The sequence below is a fragment of the Trachemys scripta genome, chromosome 11 (assembly GCF_013100865.1).
Source record: "Trachemys scripta elegans isolate TJP31775 chromosome 11, CAS_Tse_1.0, whole genome shotgun sequence".
Lineage (NCBI taxonomy): Eukaryota > Metazoa > Chordata > Testudines > Emydidae > Trachemys > Trachemys scripta.
Window position 1 is genome coordinate 55,830,789 of NC_048308.1, and position 17,060 is coordinate 55,847,848.

General features: G+C 42.4%; 1 protein-coding gene across 1 annotated transcript in view; it reads left to right on the forward strand.

Moving 5' to 3' along the window:
- The first annotated feature begins 403 nt into the window (after positions 1-403).
- The window catches only part of SPATS2L (spermatogenesis associated serine rich 2 like), an 82,479-nt gene continuing 65,822 nt past the window's right edge, over positions 404-17,060 (forward strand). The window contains exon 1 of the mRNA XM_034785654.1: positions 404-422. The gene's annotated coding sequence lies outside the window, so the exon portion shown is untranslated. The remainder of the gene's footprint in view (positions 423-17,060) is intronic.

Consider the following 17,060-nt stretch of genomic DNA (forward strand, 5'->3'; position numbering starts at 1 on the left):
AGCTGCTGCCCCTCTGCACCTCTTTTTGTGGGACCCTCCAAGGCTTGCAGGGGGTGCAAAGACTCCCTAGTATAGCCTGCTTGCCTGCTCCCTTCCCCTGTGGAGAAATGTACAGCGGAAGTACAGAGAAATCTCATTTGCAACGGGGAAGCAAAACCACAGTAAATTGAGGTTGCTTTGCATGGAGCTTTGTATACAGCAATAATAATAATTAGCCTTTATACAGTGCTTCGCATCCATAGATCTGAAAACCTTTTACAAAGATATCAGTATCATTTATCCTCCATTTTACAGATGGGGGAAACTGAGGCACCAAGAAGGAAGTGACTTTCACAGGCCCACCCAGCAAAGCAGTGGCAGAGCCAGGCATTGAACCTAGGTCTCCCGAGTCTCCGTCCAGTGCCCTGTCCAAGGAGCTCTTGGTATGGCTTAGGGCACAGAGAGTGTTTGAAATGGTGTAACCCTTGTTTTGTTGTTGCCAGTCGCTTTCTTGCAATGTTGAGTATAGTTCAAGGGACAGAACGAAGTGCTCAGCACCCATAATTGGGGCCAGATTTTCAAAAGAGTTCAGCTCCTACCAAAGCATCTACAATGAAGAGGCCAGATTTCCCCAAAGTACTCAGCATCCGGCAGCTCCCATATGGCCTGAGCACAGTTGCAAATCTGGCCTATTTAGATTGTCAGCTCTTTGGGGTAGGGACTGTTATTTCCACATGCTACACATATACAGAGTAAACAAGGCCCTGATCGCATCCTGGGCCTGTAGGAACTACTACTACACCACTAATAGCATTGGTAAATGGAAGCTGTGGGACGCTGAGCACTTCTGAAAATCTGGCTCCTAAATCCCCATGATACTTATATTGACCCTGTAATTTATTAGAAAAAATACTAGGGCTGTAAATTAATCACAGTTATCTCAAAAAAATTAATCGTGATTTAAAAAATTAATTGGGATTAATCGGAGTTTTAATCGCACTGTTGAACAATAGAATACCAATTGAAATTTATTAAATATCTACATTTTCAAATATATCGATTTCAATTACATCACCAAATACAAAGTGTACAGTGCTCACTTTATAATATTATTTTGATTGCAAATATTTGCATTGTAAAAATGATAAACAAAAGAAATAGTATTTTTCAATTAATCTCATACAAGTACTGTAGTGCAATCTCTTTATCGTGAAAGTGTAATTTACAAATATAGAGTTATTTATTTTTTGGTTATGTAACTGCACTCAAAAACAAAACAATGTAAAACTTTAGAGCCTACAAGTCCACTCTTGTTCAGCCAATCGCTAAGACAAACAAGTTTGTTTACATTTATGGGAGATACTGCCACCGGCTTCTTATATACAATGTTACCTGAAAGTGAGAACAGGCGTTCACATGGCACTTTTGTAGCCAGCATTGCAAGGTATTTACATGCCAGATATGGTAAACATTCCTAGACCCCTTCATGCTTTGGCCACCATTCCAGAGGACATGCTTCCATGCTGATGACACTCATTAAAAAAAATAATGTGATAATTAAATTTGTGACTGAATTCCTTGGGGGAAAATAGTATGTCTCCGACTCTGTTTTACCCCCATTCTTCCAATATTTCATGTTATAGCAGTCTCGGCTGATGACCCAGCACATGTTTGTTTTAAGAACATTTTCACTGCAGATTTGACAAAATGCAAAGAAGGTAACAATGTGAGATTTCTAAAGATAGCTACAGCAGTGGTTCTCAACCAGAGGTCCAGAGCCCCCTGGAGGGTCGCGAGCAGGTTTCAGGGGGTCCGTGAAGCATGGCTGGTGTTAGACTTGCTAGGGCCCAGGACAGAAAGCCAAAGCCCCACTGTGCAGGACTGCAGCCCAGGGCAGAAAGCAAAGCCCCACTGTGCAGGACTGCAGCCCAGGGCCCGAAGCCCCACTACCTGGGGCTAAAGCCAAAGCCTGAGCAACTTAGCTTCACGATGCCCCCTGTGGAATGGGGCCCCAGGCAGTTGCCCTGCTTGCTACCCCCTAATGCCTTGCCTTGCCTTTTATATGCAGAAAAACAGTTGGGCTGTGGAGTTTCTATAGCATGTTTGGGGGGGCCACAGAAAGAAAAAGGTTGAGAACCCCTGAGCTACAGCACTTGACCCAAGGTTTAAGAATCTGAAGTGCCTTCCAAAATCTGAGAGGGACAAGGTATGGAGCATGCTTTCAGAAGTCTTAAAAGAGCAACACTCCGATGCAGAAACTACAGAACCCAAACCACCAAAAAAGAAAATCAACCTTCTGCTGGTGGAATCTGACTCAGATGATGAAAGCAAACATGCATCGGTCTGCATTGCTTTGGATAGTTATCGAGCAGAATCCATCATTAGCATGGACACATGTCCTCTAGAATGGTGGTTGAAGCATGAAGGTACATATGAATCTTTAACACATCTGGCACGTAAATATCTTGTGACTCTGGCTACAACAGTGCCATGTGAACACCTGTTCTCACTTTCAGGTGACATTGTAAACAAGAAGTGGGCAGCATTATCTCCTGCAAATGCAAACAAACTTGTTTGTCTGAGTGACTGACAGAACAAGAAGTAGGACTGAGTAGACTTTTAGACTCTAAAGTTTTACATTGTTTTATTTTTAATGCAGTTATTTTTTGTACATAATTCTACGTTTGTAAGTTTAACTTTCATGATAAAGAGATTGTATTACTGTACTTGTACGAGGTGAATTGAAAAATACTATTTCTTTTGTTTTTTAAGCACAAATATTTGTAATAAAAAATAAATATAAAGTGAGCACTGTCCATTTTGTGTTGTGTTGTAATTGAAATCAATATATTTGAAAATGTAGAAAACATCCAAAAATATTTAAATAAATGGTATTCTATTATTGTTTAACAGTGCGATTAATCACAAAATTAATTGCGATTAATCGCGATTAATATTTTTAATCACTTGACAGCCCTAAAAATACTACTGTAATTAAGAAAAAACTATCCTGCTAGTTCAGGCAGTAATATTCAGACATGCCACAGTCCATGTGGCAGTACAAATGTGGGCAGCAGCAGAAATAAATTGATCTACACTTTGTGCTAAGCTAAAATCAGTGACAGTGTAAATTATTTCGAATGACTCAAATACCTGGCTAGAATGACTAATAGATAAGATATAGTTTGTGGAAATTGGAAGTTAACTCTGGTTTTACAGCGGAAAAAATTGTTAGAGGGAGTGTGTAGTTTTTGTAGAGCAGATTTTTATATTTCACTGCTCTTTATCACCATGTTTTGCAAGACTCTTCCAGACACTTAGTGAAGAGTGAGATTTGAATGTTTATTTTGGCAAACTCTGCTATGGAAAGTGAATTTTCTTTCAAATCTGGTTCTTTCTAAATGCTGGGAGAAATCCTCTTCACGCTGCATATGAGAGAGGACTGTTTAACCTACTCTGAGTAGCTGAGTCCAGCCACTAGTTGTACACAGTTATATCAGTGAGAGTTGCATATTAATACTAGGACTCGAGACATATCCAGTTCATGCTGAATAATATACAATGAGCCAGATTTACTCATAGAGCGGAAGCCAAGAGAACCCATAGTCCAAACCCCAGTGACAAAAGGTTCATCATCAATGCAAGCTACTCACAACTCTTGCTCTGCTAGAGGGCCCAGAGCTGGCTGGCACAGTCCCTACAGTGGATGGGCCTTCCCTGGTAAAGGGCAAGGGGATGACTGATTCATCTTGGGTAGCCTCTGTCAGGATGTTATTGGAGTAGTGCAGGAATTTAAAGCTGTTCTTCCCTGCAAGAATCCCAGGGAAGAGGTAGGGGCAATGGTTGTATCATCCTCAGCCCCCTCTTTACTGGTTCTAGGATATTATCTTGTTGGTGGTGTGGGGGGATGGGAGAGGTGGGAGAACAGGACATAACTCATCACATTTTAGTGATTGAATATGAAATAGTGTTGCATTTTCATTGGAGACTGCTCTTTTCCTTAGATGAAAGGCATTGTACAAGTGCTGTGGAAGAGAATGAATGGATCAGATAGTCCAAAAGGAAAAAGCATAGTCTAGAATGAAGGAGTGGTTGAAAGCACTGACACCTCAGTTTAAACCAACTAAATCTACACTCTAATCACTGCCCTGGAGTCTTCCTAGGCACATTTGGATGGCTGTTGGAGGCAAACAGAAATCCATGATCATATACCTTGGGAGTGGATACAAAACCAAAGTAAAAATGAGGCTTAATATGGTATATTGTGATTTAAATAATACAGAAATAAGAGAAGATCCCACTCTCTGCTTCAGTTTCCTACAACTGAGGTCTTGCATGCTGCTCTGAACAGGAGATTTCTGTGTAGCCTTTCCGGGGCTGGGATGAATGGAGATGTGAAACTCTCTAAAAGTCAGGATGAGAAACAGAATAGGAGGGATCTTCAGAAGAGCCTATGTGACTTGGGAGCACAAGTCCTGTTGACTTTCATGGGTACTTATGCTCCTAAGTCACTTAGGCTCAGCTCTTCAAATCTGTTTAGGCACCTAACTCCCATACATTTCAATGACAGGCATCTAAAAGACCTTTGAGGATCTGGCATTAGATAGTTTTCAGACTCCTACCCAGTGTTACCTAATGAAAGAACTGTTCCAAAAATCTTGTAGTATTCTTATGGTTCCCTGTTCCCATTACTTGCTCAGACAGCATAATAGCATTGTATACTTTCTTAATGACTGACGAATAAAATATTGGGGTTTTTAAAGTAATAACAGAGGGATCATTTGTACTCATTTTTCAACCCATATAGAGAGTGACAGAGTTTCTACCAATGATGCTGTGCCTAAACTGACTCTAATAATGTTTCTGAAAACATTTAGTGTGGTAACTAAACGTTAGGTGTGTCCCTTCTTTAACAAATGCTTGATTAATTTTTCTATAATAAAATATTTTATAAGCATATAAAGATTGAACTTCTCCATAGTTTATAGATGTATTTTTGAAAAAGGACAGGCAGTGAGAGATTACCACATTTTTTATGATACCATAAATGGTCAATTTTTAATGTTTACAATATCATTAGAACCCCCTCAGTTTAATTTAAATTTTATTTCTAGTCTCTTGCCTTCCATTTATCTAGATATCATTATATGGGGTACAAGATAAAATGCAGATTGATTAATTTAATGTTTACCTTCAATACAGTTTTTACCTTTTATCTGTGATTTTGCCCTGTCTGCTGTATATTTTTTTTCACAAAAGTTATCTTAACTGTGACTTTGGTCACTAGAGCAGAACTTTGAAAATGACAGAGGCAGGTTAACCTGACCTGCTGATCAATTCTAAGCACTCTGCCTGGTACTAACAAACTTTTTTGTGCTTTAACCTGTTGCACATACTTCAGATTCCATTAAAGATTCTGCATGGTGACGGTGGTGTTTTGTTATTTAGAAAATAATGTTTGTACTTCATGGTCCAGGAGATACAGACAAGGCTTTCATCTCAGGGCCAAAAGACCAAAAACATCAGTAGCACTCAAACCCCCACATCAGGATCAGGGACCCATAATGCTAGATTCTGTACAAACACACAAGTAGACAAGTTCCCTACCTAAACCCTTAACAGTTTAACTTCCTGCAAGATGTAACAAGTGAGAATGACAAGCAATAGGGAAGATGAGGGTAACAATAATGAGATTCACATAGGTGTTGTGCATAATTTTATACGAACAAAATATCTCTGTGTGTGTGTGTGTGTAATGCATATATGTGTGTGTGTGTTTATATATATATGTGTGTGTGTGTGTGTGTATATATATATACTTGTAGTATTCTGAATTGTTTAGCGAAATGTGTACTTTTAGTATATTGTGTGCCAGCTTCTGCATTCAAGTAAATGGTTGCAACAAATGACTGCAGGATCTGGCCTCGTGCCTGTGCTATGTTTCAGGTTTCTTGTATCATAGCTTTAAAATAAGTAAATACAAATATGGCAAGAATAATGGCCAAAATTCTGCCCTAAAAGAGTCTGAAAAGTTGCAGAGACATAAGGGTGAGAATTTGAACCAAAGTATTTACAATTAAATGTGAAAAGAGAAGTAATTTCTAATTCCAGGTATTTGTAAAAATAATAAATACATAAGCCACCTTTGTTTTTGTGCCAATGGCACAAGTGCAAGATGAATAATGACTATGTGTCACCATTTGTTACCTTTGTTTTTTATTATTGCAAATGCAAACATATATTTTGCATCCTCCTGAGGTTGGCTGTTCTCATGAGATTTCTGCCCTAGTGAGATAAAAGCTCCTGAGAATGATTTTTATTGATTTATTATAGCAGAGCATCATCTCTGATATTTTTAAGGTCGAGCAGTGCTTTCTGTTTAAAGGTTGAATCTTCTAAGTGCTTCTAAATTCACATGCTTACTCGGATTGTCTTGAACATATGTGCCTCACAAGAGTAGTAGGTAGCATTAGTGGTCCAAATTTGGGGTCATTTGAAAAATAGGTTCCTGAGACACAGCAATTTTTTATACTGTTGTTTTTTTGTGTAGACCTGGGCCACGTAGTATGGCTCAAATTCTTCCCCAATAGACTTCAGACGCTCAACATGTATCTCAGCTAGTGCAGGGTATCCACTGGCCCATTGAGAAAGTAATATTGAAAAAATTATTAAAGAAAGAGTATAGCTCTCCAAAGAGACTGAAATGCGCATGTGTAACAAGACTAGATAAGAGGGTTTGCAAACAGCCCATTGTAGCAATAAGGATACACTGCAGTCAAAGGTGTAATTGCAGTTCAGGTAGACATACCCTTGCTAGCTTTAATCTAGTTAGCACAGCTAAAAATAGCAGGGAATTCGCAGTGGCCCCGGCTTCAATGTGGGCTGTATTAGCCCCTGATTATGTACTCGTGTTGCTAACCTGCCCTGGATCTCTCACGATAGCTGTGCTAGATAGATTAAAGCTATTGCAGGTATGCCTACTCCTGCTACTATCACACCTTCCATCGCACTTGAGACATACCTAGTAACTGGATAGCTCGAGGGGACAGGGTGTGGTCATGGAACCTGAGCTACCTCCATGTATTGTAAATTTGAACCCTACCCTTGACAGAAATCTGTGTGTGAGCTCCAGGTCTGTTGGTACTATCCTCTAGCAAGGACGTAGATATGTATTTTTTTTTTTACTTTTGGGAAATGTGCCCTCTTAATTTGTACAGCTAATTTATTAGGGGCCCGAACTGTTTTCTGAAAGGTAATAAAGCTCTGCGCAGATATGTGAGCAGGGTGGATTTGATTTAATCAAACTGATTTAAATCACTAGTCAGGAAGACTCGATTTAATCATGGATTTCTACATAAAAGTGCATTCTTGTTGGTTATTATAACCTTAATACATATTTTTCACAACTCAGAGATAGATGTAGGTTTCATGTTTAGAAGGTACACACTGTACATTTCTAAAGTGATTTATTTTGAAAACTTTTCAGATTAGTTTTACAGCTATATCAGAAAATGAATAATTGTTTGGTTATTTCATTTACCAAAGGTAATTGAAGCAGATAGTTTACCTCCCAATGAATTCATAAATATCTCCAATTCAACAGGTTAATCATTAATATTTGGAGGATTTTCTTGTCATGCTGTATTAGAGGAGAACATCACCAGACAGACATTTAAATTATTTTATTTAACTAAAACAACAATGTTATGTATTCCGGATTGTCTTCTTCAAAAGCAAACATGTAATATTTTAACAAAACAAGCATATGAATTTTTGAATTTAGTTAAACATTCAAGTTTTTTGAAATCAGGTTTGTTTTTGTTAAAATTGTTTTTAACTAAAATAGTTAGTCAATTTAATATTTGTTTTAAATTTTATTTATGTCAGCCAGGTCAACATGAGAAACTTAAAATATTGGCTTCTGCAGCTAACTCAATCGTCTTCACCTTCATTTTCCTGTTTGTTCATAATCTGGAAAAGAAAAACAAGCTTTCCTGCTTTTTCAGGTCCCAAATGATTTCTCAATTTGCAATGAATTAGTCCAAAGGAAGAAAATATTCTTTCTGCACCGGCAGAAGAAGCTACTTCTATTAAACGTAAGATTATGACTTCAACAGTCTCTGAATCCAAGTGCTTAAGTGATTTCCATCAGTACACTGGTGTGACTTTCTTTAAAACATCATCAGCAAACATATACTTCTTGAATGGTTCACCCTTAGCTCTGAAGTTTATTATAGTTGGCATTATGGAGGGATGATTGCTGGATGTCCATGTCATAGCCAATTCCTCGTCTTCAGCAGTTAAGGTTTGACTCTGGTACCGAGGATTGAGAATATTTGCAAGAAAATGAGCTGGAGATAGTGCTTGTCCTATTCATTTTTTAATGGTTTAATTTAACTTTGTCATTGCCTATTTCTCTTTTTAAGATCTCACTCAGTTTCTTCCAAATTTCAACAGTGTCAGCAATAAAACAGCTATTTCCCTGAATTTTGTTCAAGGCTACAGAAATAGGCTTCAGGGTATTCAGCATGTGTTCAACATTTCTCCTAAGTCCAATGTAGAGAACTTTGGCTGTGACAGTGCCATCTATTTTTTCATGATTTTGTTCACAAACTGTCATCAGATTAGGCCAGTTCTTGATATAGTGCTCAAAACAGTCCACTACTGAGTTCCATCGCATGTTTTGTGGGAGAGTTAGCTTGGTTCCTCCCACTTTTTTCAGAGCAGCTGCTGCAAAGTGGTTGTTACGGAAGTATTTTGCAATTTCAACAACATTAGTCTTTATTTCGGGAACACTGAAGTCTTCGGCTAGGAGGTACATCAAATGAGCACTACAACCGTATGTTGTTAGTTTGGGACTCTCTTCATTCTCTTCTAAATAATTTCTTCTCATCTTGGATACATTTGCAGCATTGTCTGTGACCAAGCTACGTACTAAACATTTGAATTTTTTTTCACAGTTTGTTATAGCTTTTACTGCTACTACTGTGTGTGCATTTCCTGATGTATCAATTGTTTCTGTAAGGAAGTCATTCCCTTCTTCTTTTGTCACACAAGCACATATAACAGGATCATTGTGGACACTGATCCACCCATCAAGACTCAGGTTAACAATTTCACCCTCTAGACCTTTTGCACACTGCTTAATTTCTCTTTCATACTCTTTATCCAGCAATTTGCCTGCGACATCTGCTCTATTGGGTGGACAGTATCCTGGTCTTAATGACTGAACCATGTTAATGAAGCGTGGGTTCTCAATCATACGGAAAGGAGAGTTTGTTGCATAAACAAACCGGGCAATTTTTTCATCAATCACCTCTTTTTGTAATCTGCTGGTTCTCATCACAAACTTATCTATGGTTGTTTCTGGACGATGGAGTTTTTTTTTTTCTTTTTGCTACAGGTGATATACTGTGGCTATGTGACATACATGATGTGACTGAAACACTATCATTGGCAGATAACTCTGAAACTATAGAAAATGATGGTGATCTTGAAGGTGGATAGTCTTCAGAATCCTGTATGTTGAGGATGGATTCTCCTAAACAAAATAAGTCAATGCAGTTATTTAATTATTATTACCATACTTCTCATTTAGTATTACTCATTTCATTCACTGACACTCAGTACTACTTTAAAGGTGAAATTGTAAAGGAAGATCTGCCTATTTCAGCTATTTATTTTTTATCACAACTACATCTAAAATGATAGTACCATCGAGTAACAACTATATTTTTTGCTCAAACATGAGAATTCAAGAATAGTCCAGAAAGAAGACAGGAAGTCCTTAAGAAGTATGAAATAAAAAAGTTTACCAACCTGAAGATCCTGCATGTTCAGACATGTTCCTTTCATCATCTTCAAGGCAGCTTCCTCCTTAGAAGGAACATTTCTCTGCCCCCAACAATCTTCTATTCATTGAACTTTTTGAAACTTTGCACTTTTAGAGAGAGGTAAGGGATTGACTCTGTGTACACAAATTTGCAGAGGGACAATAGGGTTGAGGTCTGTTATTTCTCACCTCTAGATATTATTTATTTATTTTAAAACATTTTTGCTGTTAACACAAATCCACAGTTTGAGAACTGCAAAACTAAGCATCTCTGGTGGTATCTTCTAGACTGAGCACTGAGTCCCATTGGGTAGATAGAAAGATTAACCTAAAGAATCTATACAGTAGCCCCTGGAACACTATAATATTGGATCCCTAATCCATGAACTATTGGAACTCATTCACAAAACTTTTCTTAAACATTACATGAATATATTGTCTCATACTATAGAATTAGAATTTATAATCCCTATTCCAGGATGAGATATCTTTGAGCTCTAATGTATCTTAATTAATACTATCTTTAGATAGTTTTTTTCGTCAAAAAGCATTTTATCAAAAAAATCTGATTTAAATAAATCCATTTTTTTTTAATTTTATTTTTAAAAATCACTGCTTTTTATCCACCTTGTATGTGAGAATGATTGTTGGGCATGTTTCTGCTTTTCCACCTGGGGGATGATTAGAGCAAAGTGCCAGCACTGATTGATTGATTAACCAGAGGGGAGATGAACAACAGGATGTTATTGTCATGTTTCCTGAACATGGAACTGCGTGTGCTTAAGGTCAAGGGACTCCTGAGACGCAGCCCCCTAACATGAGGTGTTTGTAAAATTTTTAGATTCTTATTACTTTTTTCTGCATAGCGAGCGATTATGGGCGGTCAGAGCAGTGAGGGGGAACGTGGGTGTGTGTGGGAGCAGTGCTGGGGATTTGGGGGCTGTCAGAGTGCGGGGCAGGGGGATTGGGGAAGAGGAGTGGGGGAATGGTGGAGAATCATTTGAGGCTGTGTTGAAGGGAGGGGGGATTAGAGGGATAAATGGGGTGGGTGATGGGGAGAGGGGTAGTGGACCTCGGGGAGGGGAGAAGGGTGGGGATTAGGCAGAGGGGGAGGGGGGGAGAAGGGTGGGAAACTGGGAGGGGGGACATAGGGGTGTGATTGGCATGGGGAAGTGAAGGGTATTAGGGGAGGGGGACCTCTAGGGTTACCATACGTCCGGATTTTCCCGGACATGTCCGGCTTTTGGGGGCTCAAATCCCCGTCCGGGGGGAAATCCCCAAAAGCCAGGCATGTCCGGGAAAATCGGGAGGCTCGGCCGGGGCCTCTTTGTCTGGGGCCGGGGTCGCGGGGCCGGGGGCATGGTGCCAGGCCGGGCCAGGGTCGCAGTGCCGGGCCGGGCTGGGCGCGGGGCCGGGGTCCGGACCGGGAGCCGGGGGCGCGGTGCCGGTCCGGGGTCGGGGAGCCGGGCCGGGCCCGCGGGGCCGGGGTCGGGGAGCCAGGCTGGGGTCGGGGAGCCGAGGTCGGGGAGCCGGGAGCCGAGCCGGGCCGGGCCCGCGGGGCTGGGAGCCGGGCCGGGGAGCCGGGCCGGGGTCGGGGAGCCGGGCCCGCGGGGCTGGGAGCCGGGGTCGGGGGGCTGGGAGCTGAGCCCGCCCACTTCCCGGTTCGCCAATACGGCCGGGGGTGGTCGGCCGGGGCCGGCACCCCAGGGCCCGAGCCGACCCAGGCTGGAGCCGCCGGGGGCCAGCCTGGGCCGCGCCTCCTCCCCCCCCACACCCCTCCTTACCTGCTTCAGGCTTCCCGCGAATTAAATGTTCGCGGGAAGCAGGGGAGGGGGCGGAGACTTTGGGAGGGGGCGGAGTTGGGGCGTGGGCGGGGCTGGGGGCGGGGCCGGGGCCCCGGGGAGTGTCCTCCATTTGGAGGCACAAAATATGGTAACCCTAGGGACCTCTCAGTCTCACATTTTCCCCTGCCAGGATCTGGGGCAGGGGCAAGTCTAAGCCCCTCTCATCCTGCCCTTTGTGTGTGGGCAATCTCCCACCTTTGCAGCTGTGACCTGGGCCATAACTGACCATGATTAGGAGAATGGGGCCCTACCAGATATCTGTTGTACTGGTGTAAGACCAAAAATAGTATTGCAGTTTCACATCTGGGCATTCAAGCACAACCCCAGCATACCTGACATTCAACGGGGATCAGCATCAGGGTTCTGTTTTGGTCCATCTCTCATGTGGTAGGATAGTACATTTAGGATGTGTAAATTACAGTCACATACGGGTCAGCAATTAGACCTGGACATGAAGGGATAATTTTGTTTAAGTTATTTAAACAAAATAGAGGTGGGGAACTGAGGAGTGATCCCCTGTATCATTTTGAAATTGGTGCATTTGACTGCATTTTATAAGATTTTTGATAAATTTCTAAACAAAGATTTTATACAAGAAAATGTACCAAAGGCCCACGTTCGTATTTATCTGGAATTCTGTACCAGTTTGGCAGATACCTCTCAAAGATAATGTCTATGGAAATTATGCATGTGAATTGAAGGCCTTATGTCTCCAACTCTGCTGCCTTTTGTCATTACCTAAAACATGTGGTAGACTACAGAGAAGACAGTCTAATACAATACACCTGGGATAGATAGCAAACTCATTTCAAAAGGGAATCTGATTTTGTAGAGGAAGTAGGTATGCAGAAGAAGAGAGCACAGTTCAGGCCACTGCAATCTCATTAGATGCCTGGTACACTGTGTCTCGTATTTTGAAGCTGTCTCTGAAACTGTGATTACTTTGGTTTCCTGTACATTGTGTGCCAGGCTTTCCTAGCAGCGGGATTTTGACTGAGTAACTTGGAAAAGATTAAATGAGCCTTAGTGAAAATATGCTTCAGTCCTTCATTGATATACTACATGAGCACATTCTGAATAATAAAAGTGCAAAGACTGCCAGTGAATGGCGAAAGTCTGCACAAGCAACTGTTCTGACTTCCAGAGGTTGTACAGTCACATTTGGTAGGACTGAAGAATGGATTTATTGCACTGCTGCTGATAAACTTGTTACCTCCTGCCAGTTGTCTTTGTAAGAGATACTGCAGTAATAGATGATCAGACTTTTAAAAGGGAAAAGTAGGACAGCAGTCTGATATTGTTATTGAAGGACCAGGGAGGGGGATGGCAGCGAAGGAGTTATCCTGGGTGGCATCCAGGAATGGGAGGTGCTTTGTCACAGGACGTGCAAAAGAAATTTGCTGGAAGAAAGGGGGGTTAGGCTAACACACAGTGCAGCAGATGTCTGAGGGCTTGTCTAGATGCGGGCACTCAGGAGAGGCAAATCAAATCAAATAACGTTTGAAATCAATGCACATAAATGCATAGATTCCAAGGCCAGAAGGGACCACTGTGACCAGTTAGTCTGATTGCCTGTATAACACGGGCATAGAACTTCCCCAAAATAATTCCTAGAGCACATAATCTTGATTTACAAATTGTCAGTGATGGAGATTCCACCACAACCTTTGGTAAATTGTTCCATTGGTTAATTACTCTCACCATTAAAAATGTATGCCTTATTTCCTGTTTGACTTTGTCTAGCTTCAGCTTCCAGCCATTGAATCATGTTATACCTTTCTCTGTTAGACTGAAGAGACCATTAGTAAATATTTGTTCCCCATGTAGATACTTATAGACTGTAATCAGGTTGTCCCTTAACCTCTTTGTTAAGCTGAATAGCTTGATCTCTTTGAGTCTATCACTGTAAGGCAAGTTTTCTAATCTTTTAATCATTCTCATGGCTTGTATCTGAACTCTCTCCAAGTTATCAACATGCTGCTTGAATTCGGGACACCAGAACTGGACGCAGTATTCCAGCAGTGGTCACACCAGTGCCAAATAGAGAGGTAAAATAACCTCTCTGCTACTACTCAAGATTCCCCTATTTATGCATCCCAGGATCACATTGGCTGCTTTGGCCACTGTCAAATTCAAGCATGTTAAATACCCATCTGGATGCTTTCAGTCAGGAGTAAAGTGGCCTTAGTTCACTGTAATTTAGAATGAAGTTACAGCTAATAAATGCTGCTTTACTCCTAAATGAGAGCGAGCATCCAGAAGGCGGTTTGTGACAAACTGTTGCAGATACTCAGAGCTGTGAGACACTGTGTTACCTCTCTCTGCCTCAGTGGGAGCTTTGCTGCTGCTAAGATGTGTGAAAACTTCCTGACACACCAGCTTGTCTGCCTTGCCAGCAAACTCCTCCGCGCTCTCCCAGCCCAAACCTTGCCTAGCAGGTAACGATCAGTGAACTCCAGCCCACGAGTTCCTCAGAGATGTCTCTCTGCAATGCACAGCCCCTATCACCATACATTCACAAAAGCTAGTATGTTTGCTCTCCTTTAAAGAGACAGAAACAGCCGTTTCTGGAGTTAATCAGTTCAATCAAAGCACTGGGTTGGTTTAGATAAGAAGTAAAACAAGTTTATTTAACCAAAGAGAGAGATTTTATGTGAGTTCAAGTGTAAAGGATAAAGATAGGTAGATAGAGATAAAGGATTCCAAATAAACAAAAGTAAAATATGCTTTATAATGGCTAAGACTTAACAAGCTACAGTCTTTGTTCCAGGTAGGTTCCTCACCAATCTTTCTTTTCCAGCAATGGCTGTCTAGCTCTTAGCCAGGATCCCCACAGAGACCAAGACTCTGACTATCCTTGTCTCCTCAGGCGAAGGATAACTTAGGAGCTTGATCCCCTTCTCTTTATAGTGCAGTAAACCTTTGAAATGTATTCTTCTGAAATGCATCCCAGATAAAGTTCCTTTTTCCTTGTGGGTATTGACATCATTCTGTATGGTGTAGATTCCATGCTGTCTTCTCCCAGGCTGGTGATTTTTACGATGCAAATGATCTCTTCCTGTAACTTCCGATACAAATGAATAGTCCATTGAATATAGCCACACCTGGTTTGAGATGTTGGCCTCTTTCCTTTGTCTGGAGAACCCTTGTTCATCAATTCTCCCAGCATGCCTGGTTTAAACACATTTTAACTATAATTTCATCATATCTGCATGATCCTTTGTGGGTTGACCATATTTGACAGGACGTACCTACTCTGCACCCAGCCCCAAGAGGGTTAACTCTGCTTTGCAGGCTGAGGAAGCCCCACCCCTCCGCCCCTGCTGGGCATTCTCAGCCTGGGGGCAGCATATAAAAGGTAGCAGCCCAGCTCAGTCTGGGCAGGCTGCTGGAGGGGAAGGATGCAGGCTGTGAGCTCTCTCCAGGGAGTTGCTACAGGCCCCGACTGCGGGACCACAGCTCGCAGAGTGCCAGACAGACTCCAGGCTGCCCAATGAGCCCCGAGAAGGGGCTGCACTGGCAGGAGCCGGACCATTTGAGGGCCCCAGAGACTCAGAGGAACCAGGGATCTTTCACAAGGGGAAAGGGTCAGAAGCAGCCCAGGGGACTTAAACTTTTTGATGGTCAGTAAACCGGGGAACCAATCAGTGTGTTTTGGGAGGATCCCTGCTGACTCGTGGTGAGCACCCCCACCACCAATACGGCCCTGGGCTGGGATTCAGAGGAGCAGGGAGGGCGTGAGTCCCCCTGAGTGGTGCCCCACTCTCCCAATGGAATCCCATGCAATCCCACAGAGGTGGGCTACTATGCTGACTCTGGCCATTGGGCCACACTGCCCTGGGTAGAAGGGCCGTTTACTGACTCTGGCCCATGGCCCACACAGCCCCATGTAGAAGGGCCGGTGACTGACTCTGACCCTTGGGCCATATTGCTCCAAGTGGAAGGGCTGTGTACTTACTGGCCATTGGGCCACGCTGTGCTGAGCGGAAGGGCCGTCTTATTGACACCAGCCACTAGGCCAAACTACCACGGCCATACTAAAGGTCATTAATATAAGAGCTAACTGGTTGCGGTACAGCCTTTTCCCTTCTTTTGGACCACATGTGATCCAACACCTGGTGGCAGGGTGTACCTACCCCACAACACCATACATACATCACACAAGAATATTACTGATCAGTGAGTTATTTGTTTTCCAGTGACCTATTACATGATGCCATTTAGCTACAGATTACAACAATAGTGAGTGTGGATATATTGAGCTGATCAGGCCAGCTGAAACTCATGTTAGATACCAGGGAGTCCCTTGCTTTCTGGCATAGGGATGCTTTTAGGGTCACAGGGTTTAATACATTTTAATTTCTGTGCATTTATTTCACACCTTTAATTGATTCACCTTAACTCTTCTGAGTGCCCCAGGGTAGAAATGCCTTGAGAGAGGGAGTGGATTAGTGGTGGGGACATGCAAGGGTTTGACAATTGGAGAAGGGAGTTAAACTAGGAACTCTTGTCATTCAGGAGATAAAGGGGGAACTGCGTGTTCGAAAAGAGGACTGTTTGGGGACATGTGTCGCTGGGCAGAAGAGGACATGTGTTTGCAGCTGGGAGGTCAGTTTGAGGGAGCTTGTTTTAGAATCACAAAACTAGAAATGGGAAAACCTGCAGTATTAGATCGTTGTGTCCATTGTATTTTCAGCTGCATAGTCTAGTTTTAAATGACCCAAACAGTGGGGCATCCGCCACATCCCTTTGAAAGATATCCGTACTCTAATCGCGCCCATTGTCAGGATATTTTTTTAGCTGAGAGAATTATAATTCTCCTCTTGAAGCCGGAGAGAAGCCGTGGCCCCGCGCCTGCCCGGGACAGAGAACAACAGGGCTGCCGGCACCGGTGCTCACTGTCCCTGGCAGGCGCGGGGCCGCAGCTTCTCTCCCCTGCTGGGCACTAGGCGGCGCACATCAATGCACTGCCTTGGGGACCACTGACGTGCTTGAAACCCTCCTATACCGCAACCCCACATTTAGCGCGATGTAATTTTTTGGACCCCAAACATCGCGGTATAGCGGGGTTTCACTGTACTTTTTTACTGCAGAAAAATCTTTACTAAAGGTCTTGCTGCAACTGTGTTTCTTTTGTGCTGTCAGTGGTAATTAAAGCAACACCCTCAACTAGTTTTAGCCCCCAAATTTAGGGCCAGTTCTGCTGCCCTTACTCTACAAGAAGCAGCACTGGGATCAATGAGATCACTTGTATAGTATGGTGCTTCTCGATAATAGGGTATTGGAATTTAGACCTGATCCTGCAGCCCATATGCAGGCAAAATCTCCTTTGCATTCAGTGGAAACTTTCCTATCAAGAGGACTATACGAGGACTCCCTCCCCCCCCCTTTTTTTTTCCCCACAC